The sequence below is a fragment of the Ctenopharyngodon idella genome, chromosome 4 (assembly GCF_019924925.1).
Source record: "Ctenopharyngodon idella isolate HZGC_01 chromosome 4, HZGC01, whole genome shotgun sequence".
Taxonomy (NCBI): Eukaryota; Metazoa; Chordata; class Actinopteri; order Cypriniformes; family Xenocyprididae; genus Ctenopharyngodon; species Ctenopharyngodon idella.
Window position 1 is genome coordinate 17049074 of NC_067223.1, and position 8357 is coordinate 17057430.

Here is an 8357-nt window from a genome sequence, read left to right on the forward strand (position 1 = left end):
TTAAGTTGTTTAAAAGTTATGTTCCCAACGTCTTTTCTTGTTTATGCGAAGGTTAGCAAAAACATTAATTGAACGTTTTATTTCATCATTTTATAAACAGTATAGTAACGTTTAAAAAACATTTTAAACTAAAATGTCTCATGGAAGAACGTTTGATTATAACATTCAAAGAACCTTGCCAGAACGTTCTGAGAACATTATTGAAGACGAGATAACATTGAATGTTCTGTTAATGTTAATGAAAGAACGTTTGTTCATAATGTTGAGAGAACCTTGCCAGAACATTCTGAGAACATTACTAAAGACCAGATAACTTTGAATGAATGTTCTATTAACGTTACCGGAAGAACGTTTGTTTAAAATGTTGAGAAAACCTTGCCAGAACGTTCCCTGTTAACTGCAAGTGTTTTCTTGCAAAATATGTTTTATTTACAACGTCCAAAAATAATTTTTTGCAGTGTGAATGAATAAGAGAGATTGATGACGTCAGATAAAGAGGACTGTCGAGTCATTGCATTATAATGATGATGAATGTTTTTCTTTAGAATAACATCAATTAATCAGTCACATTAAGAGCAGGAACACTGAAAACTATCTAAATTTTATTAAAGACAAAAATATTATTGAATATCGAAGCCGCTTTTTAACGTAACAATTGAAGGTTTGCCACTCTTTACAGTGAAGCTCTGATTTCATATTGACTCGTATAGAGAGGGCAGCAGGTGAGTTTAATCATTGATCGTCCTCATGAATTATTCAGGGTGTGGCTGCAGGTTACAGTTACAGGACGATAGCGTGATGAAACCCAAACTGCATGATGGGAGAGAAAGTGAGTGCGCTGCTGTAGAGATGAGCCGATTAAACCACAGGATGTTCTGAACAAACGGCCTCAAATCTGCTGAACACTCGTGAACTATTGTGTGTGGATGAGTGTGTGAATGGAGAAAGAGTGTGTGTGTGTGTTTTGGGAGAGCAGGACAGGCTTTGTTGAATGCTGGAAGTGGGTTTGTGTGTCTGGTATCTGCTGTAAAGTGACACCAGGTCAGAGAAGAGCTTCTGTCCCACAAACACACGTTCAACATGTGCTTTCTACACACAAACTGACAAATACTGAGCTCTGTGTGTGTGTGTGTGTGTGAGAAAGTATTTATACAGCTTGGAAATTCTTTGACGAATAACCCTATATTTGAAATGGAATATTTTTAACATTATAATTCTGTCAGTGACTTTAGAAACACACTAACAGAGCTTGAGTAATGAATGATATATTTGAGATGATGCTCTGTTTCCTGAGAGGACAGACGGTGATTTATGCTTCATTAGGGGTGGTTTGTGTTTGTGTTTGTCGATTCAGATGATCTCAGAACAAACAAACCCTCATCAGCTCATTCACACCTGTGTGTTTACCTGCCAGACTAAAGCACATTAACACTGAATGCAGGAGCCGGCAGATAAAGAGCCTTTTGTTTCAGCAAAGCCCTGATAATCCGTCTCTCTCACACTCACACTGACACACTGTGTGGAAACGATCAGCCATTGTGGCTCAAGGAAATGTTTGGCTCAATGCTACTTCCTGTTGCAGAATCAGTGCACTTCCTGTTACTTTCATTCTGCTGTCAGAACTGGAGAATATGAAAATATTCCTGTTTACACAGCTAACCAAATATAAAGTTTCACTTTTGATAACATTATTTGTGAATTGTTTCTTGGTTATACGAACATTTCATTGTATCATTCTTCAAACATTATGGGAATGTTACTTTTTAAATGTTCTCAAAAAACAAGAAGCATTTAAAATTCACTTTTTTAACTTTAGTTAGTGTGTAATGTTGCTGTTTGATCATAAACAACATCTGCAAAGTTACGACGCTCAAAGTTCAATGCAAAGAGAGATATTTTCTTTTACAGAAATCACTTTTTAAATGGCTGGTAGGGACTACAACGAGCTTTTTCCTGGGTTGGTGACATCACTAACCCTATAATTTACATAAACCCCGCCCCCGAGAACACACAACAAAGGGGGCGGGGCCATGTTGGGCTGCTTTAGAGAAGAGGAAGAGTTGTTGTAGTAGAGTGTTGTTGTCATGCCGTCATTTTACGCCGGACTGCTTCACAAACGAGGGTCAATTCAACACATAAGATTAACATGACGGCACATGCTAGTGGATGAGTTGAATCAACTCCACAGCAACTACATAAATTTATCCACTAACCATTCAGAAACGTCTAAAAGTTGTAACTTCTTCCTGAGTCTCTCCATCAGTGTCGACTCCGGTTTGAACAATGTAAGGCTGAACACCGTTACTGACAATCCTCATTTTGGCTCCGTGAGATTCTCCAGCTTTGTTGTTGTTGAGCGACCGAAGCGTGAGCTGTTAAAGCTCCGCCCTCTTCTGGAAAGGGGGCCGGGAGCAGCAGCTCATTTGCATTTAAAGGGACACACATAAAAACGGCGTGTTTTTGCTCACACCCAAATAGGGGCAAATTTGACAAGCTATAATAAATGATCTGTGGGGTATTTTGAGCTGAAACTTCACAGACACATTCTGGAGACACCAGAGACTTATATTACATCTTGTGAAAGGGGCATTATAGGTCCCCTTTTAAAAATTACTGTATTGCTTGCCTAAAATGAACCCAAAATAACAGTTCATTAGGGTGTGAGGGGGAGAAAGAAGAAAATAGACACAAATGAAATTAATAAACGAGAGCAGAAGAGAAAACACACGCAGGAAAACTGGATTATGGTTCGCAAGGTCTGCGGCTAAATGAGATCAATTTAAATTCTATTTATGAGTGCAGATCTATGGTTCAGATATTAGGACAGAAGCACAACACCATTGTGAATGTCAAGGGCGTGACAACAAAGTCATTGGTTTGCGGGGTCAGCTCTGTTGTTCTGCTGGAGGTTTTACATGACGCTGATCTCAGATAAGCTGACACAATCCTAGCGAAGGGCAGAGCAGCTCTTCTCATGATTGAATGGCCAAAGAAGCTTGTAAATCAATTAGCAATCAGAGCGACACATGATCCAGTCCTGCTGCCTATTAATTTTTTGGCTCTATTTTTGTTTTTAGGCTCTACTAGAACAGGTTTTCCTGATTGAATGTTGATTATTTTCCTCATATTCTCCATTGTTGCAGCTCCTCTCTTCCCAGTCTGTCAGTAACGCTCTGTTTAGTTCCTGTCTCTATGAAGCCCCGCCTTCTGAAAAGCACAATGTGCTCTGATTGGTCTGCTGGAGCAGTGTGTTGTGATTGGTGTTTGGGAAATGTCCCGCCCCTTACCATAACCGCCAGTTTCAACACACTACTAACTAACTCAACCAAGCCCCGCCCCTTTATTCTGTGTATGAATTATTTAAATGAGGAATATTGTGTACACTGTAATTGACATCACGCACACTACATTGTTCCTCGGTTTGTTATTAAAGCTGACATTGATGTTCATTCAGGGGTTTATATGTCTGAAATTAAACCTGCATATGAAGGAGCCGCTTTATGCACGTTAAAGAATAGAAGAGTGAATATAATGCGTAATACTCTGTTATGAGCTGCATGCCGTGTGACACAGATGTGAATGTATTGTGAGAGATAATTCAGCATGTTTGCTTTTTGATATTAGAGTAATAATGCCTGAAAGACTGAATTACAGCGATGGTATTAGTACAATGATACTTTAATATATACCATGCTATTCATTCTTTATATTATTTACTTTAAAGAATACCATGGTATTACCACGTACAAAAACATATTGTCCTTTACCATCCAACTTTAAAATTAAGTTATTTAGCCTTACAGATTCTGCTTTGAGAATGAATAACAGGGTTCCCACTCTTTCATGAACACCAGATTCAAGGACTTTTTAAAGCACAGTTTATTTTATATCAAGCACCGTATCAAATTCACATCACATAATGAGCATCATGAAAGACCTCTTACAGTACATTTTAATCCTCCTATTGCATTTACATCCATTTTAACCCGGAAGAGGAACAGAATCATTTGTACATTCATTTTGGAAATATATTTAAACCGCTTTCTTATCCCTAATGTTAACAATTATTCCACACTAGTTTTGGTTTTCATGTTTTATGAATCATTACTTGAGTAAAAACATTATAATATAGTGAGAATATTGTAAAAATTAATTTTGCAATTGAGTGAAAAAAAAGGATTATATGGATTGTAATTGTGGCTTCAAGTCAGAATATATACAATATATTATAGATATAAGCTTGCAATTCTGAGAAAAGAAAGTCAGAATTGAGAGATATAAATGAGCACTTCTGAGAAACAAATATCAGAATTGCAATTTATATATCACAATTCTGACAACTGTGGCTTAATAATCATGCGATTCTGACTTTTTAAAGGGATAGTTCACCCAAAAATGAACATTCTGTCATCATTCACTCCCCCTCAAGTTGTTCCAAACCTGTTTGAATTTCATTGTTCTGCTGAACACAAAGAAAGATATTTGGAAGAATGTCAGTAACCAAACAGATCTCGCCCCTCATTGACTACCATAGTAATTATTTTTTGGGGAAAACTAACTCTACATAGTATGCATAATATTCTTATTAATAAGTAGGGGTGGGCGATATGGCAAAAATATCACGATTCATGATTTGATCACAAATCTTTTTCATGTCGGTTTTACTATTTTGCCAGTGACTGAGCAGTACAGTCAAACTAATTTCCCTATATATTAAAAAAGTAGCCTTACAAGGTAACAAAATATAAAAGAAAAAAGAATGACAGACTTTTAGATAAAGTGGATGAAGATAAAAATACTAATTTATGAGTTTCTTGTTAAAGCTACTGTATTAAAGAAATTAAAAAAAAAAAAAAAAAAGGAAATTCTGTCATTATTACTCACTGTAGGAGTTGTTTAAAACCCGAATAAATTTCTTCTGAACATTTCTGAAGAATGTGGGTAACCAAACAGCTGCTGGTCCCGAGTGAGCTCCACAGTAGAAAATAAAACACTGTGGATGTCAGTGGGTGCTAGCAAATGTTTGGTTACACATTCTTCAGAATATGTTCTTTTGTGTTCGGCACAAGACAGAAATTAATACAGGTTTGGAACAACTTTAGAGTGAGTAAATAAAGACAGAATTTTTTATTTTTGGGTGAACTATCAAGTCGCAGCATTTGTTGTCTGTCCTGTTGTCCAAACCCCGCCTAATAACAAAACAAAATATACTAAGACTAAGAGGAGCATGTTATAATTTTCACAAAATTTATTTCAAATTTAATTCAATCAATTTCAAGGACCAATATTTGTTTTCAAGTACTTTCCAGGCCTTGAATTCATGTGTCTGAAATCCAAGTACTTTCAAGGAGCGTGGGAACCCTGGAATAAACTTTTCCATTATTTTAGCATCTAAAAATTATCAAATCTATTCAGAATTTCTCATCATTTTGAATGTGAATCATTTTGGATATGAATGGTGATTATTAAGTATTTGCATTTTAATTTGATTGGCTGATTGAACACAGAAGTGCCGTTTCATTGGCTGATACTCAGAGCTCAGCAGGAAAATGGTGGGTCTTATACCATGTGACAACTTCAGCTGAAATATTATCATAAAATACACACCACATTCATTATTAGGAGCTGATTGTTGTTATATTTGTGTTAGTAAAGATAAAAACAAAGATCTTTTATTCTGATAGTTCAACAAAACCGTCCGACTGTCTTCAGCATTGAAACAGCATTAGTAGCGTCTCAGAACAGACGGTCGTTCATCTGTGCTGGCGCTGAGTTCCTTATGTAATATTTCAGTATAATTAATGAGCGCTCATTATATTGTCCGTGTCTGTGAGCAGCTGACAGCAATTAAACAGGAGGACAGACAGCCTCTGTGAACCACTTCAGCACTGTGAGTGTTTATAATATTCATAAATCTACTTTAAAGTATAGACCTATGCATGAATATACTTTAACACACACACACACACACACACACACTTGTATATGTGGCTTATGGAGCATTCCATAAGCCCAATGGTTTTCATACTGTGTACTTCTGGGTTAAAAAATAAATAATAATGGACAAACCCAGCAATTGGGTTGTTTTGACCCAGCGGTTGAGTTAAATGTTTGACCCAACCTGCTGGGTAGTTTTATTTAACCCAACAAACACTGGGTTGTTACGTCCGACCCAGGAGCTGGGTAACACAAAACGACCCAAACGCTGGAAAAATAACGCCAAAAAAATGGCCCAAAAGGTTAAACCCAGGATAGAAAGATTTTTTAGAGTGCATGTCATTATACACATTTGTGTCCTCATAAACCACACAAGAACACACACACAGTATAATGCTCTACCACATGTGTGTGTGTGTGTGTGTGTGGACTGTAAAAGTGCTGATGTGGTGTTGAACGGCGCAGTCAAAGCCAGACCAGTAAGCCAGCGTCTGCTGCCGTCAGCCGCTTCCGGTCGCTGTGGAAACCATCCGGGCGCCGGGACACGTGGGTAAATGCCGAGCGGGGCCGCAGTAAAGCCTCAGGACAAAGAGCAGAGGGATTAGAGGCAACGAGAGCGGCTTCACGGCAGAGTTTTGCCAAGTCCGCTCAATATCAGCCACTTTGGGCTTGTTTTTTCAATGTGTTTTTTTTTCTTCTTATTTCCAGAATACAGTTGTGTGTTTGGGATTGTTAGTGGTGTGGACGCTTTATCGTTATTTATTCTGCGAAAAACAAGCACTATCTTAAATAAACAAAACATTTAAGAATCGTTTGAGTGTACAGCCTCACAATGGATGACATCATCTGCACCCAAAGCAGCTGCTCGGCATCATGGGAGCAGGTGTTGGTCACATGGGCATTCAGGAGCTGGAATCGTCAAAAGTCAAGGGTCAGATCTAATACTCAAACCACTAACTAACCACTGCCTTTTCATTTATTAACAGCTAACAAAAATATGCTTTAAGAATGTTTTTGTTGGTTATGTAAACGTTATGGGAACGTTACCTTTGAATGTTCTCTGAACATTCTGAAACAAGTAGTAACATTTAAAAAACATTAGACGAACGTCCAACTGAAACATTTCCGAAAAAAAACACGTGTTTTTGTGCTAACGTTTTGAGAACATTATTAATATGTTCTATTAATGTTGCTGGAAGAACGTTAATCGTTCTGAGAAGGTTCCCTGAAGCAAAGCAACATGTAAAATGATGCTCAAAGTTCAAACACGTTCAACTCTGACCCCATTGGACACTGACCTTTCAAAGCCAATTTGCCTTTTCATATCGCACGTGAAAAGGCCTTAACATACAGTAAAATCTCTGCCATATTGGACCGGGCGGTGGGCGAACAGAAGCCGCTCGTGGTTTGTGTTTCAGGGACATCTGAGGCCATCGCACACACACAATGACCATCACAGATGAGGGAGGGGTTCATGTTGTGCCGAGATTCACCAGACAGTCAGGACAGAGAAAACATCCTGTACAGCCACAAACACACTGATACTCACTCTCTCATTCATATCAAGACACTTTCAGAATTTAGGACACATAATCCTGTTAAATTATGAAAACATCATTTCTGAGTGTTCAAAATGTGTGTGTGTGTGTGTGTGTTCAATCAAGACACAAATTGCTCTGACATTTTAAATAGACAATTTTAAACAGAAAAGGACGTTTTGGGTAATTATTAATGATTATTAGAATAAACAAGATTTGTTTTACATCAGTGTTTCTCAGCTGGTGACCCAAAAATAGTCAGCAGAGAAAAACAATGCAATTAAATAATGCAATTAACCGTATAATCATGTAGAGTTAAAAATAGCAAACTAAACAGATTCAAACGGGAGGAGAAAACACTTGCCATCAGTTATAGCTGAAACTATAAAAAGCCTGAAGAAAAGTTGCTTGTTGTTATATTAATAAATGTAATAATAAATTCCAGTAATTCGTTTTAACAACATTTTTGTGCTATAAACTATTTTGGTACTGTGTTGGGCTTAAAGTGAAATCTGGTTTCTAAAGCAAAACCAGTAGAGAACCATTTCTTTTCATTGAAATAAAGCAGAAATAAAATCAAATATAAATATTAGGTGAAAAACTTAATCTAAACTGAAGTTTATCGCCATGGCAACAAGTACAATTATTATCTGGAACTAAATAAAAACTAAAACTGAAATAAATTGAACCTAAACTCGTTCTGTGTGTCACCTGGACCAAGAAATTAACGTTTATTTGTCAGCAAAAGACTTTTAACAGCTCCAGGGCTTTCGTGAAAACTACTTCCGCATGTTTGTATTCCCGCCCACGGACAGTTATATTACTAAAAATTATACCATACTATGTCTACTCCTTAAACAGCATTATGGTAAAAACATACGG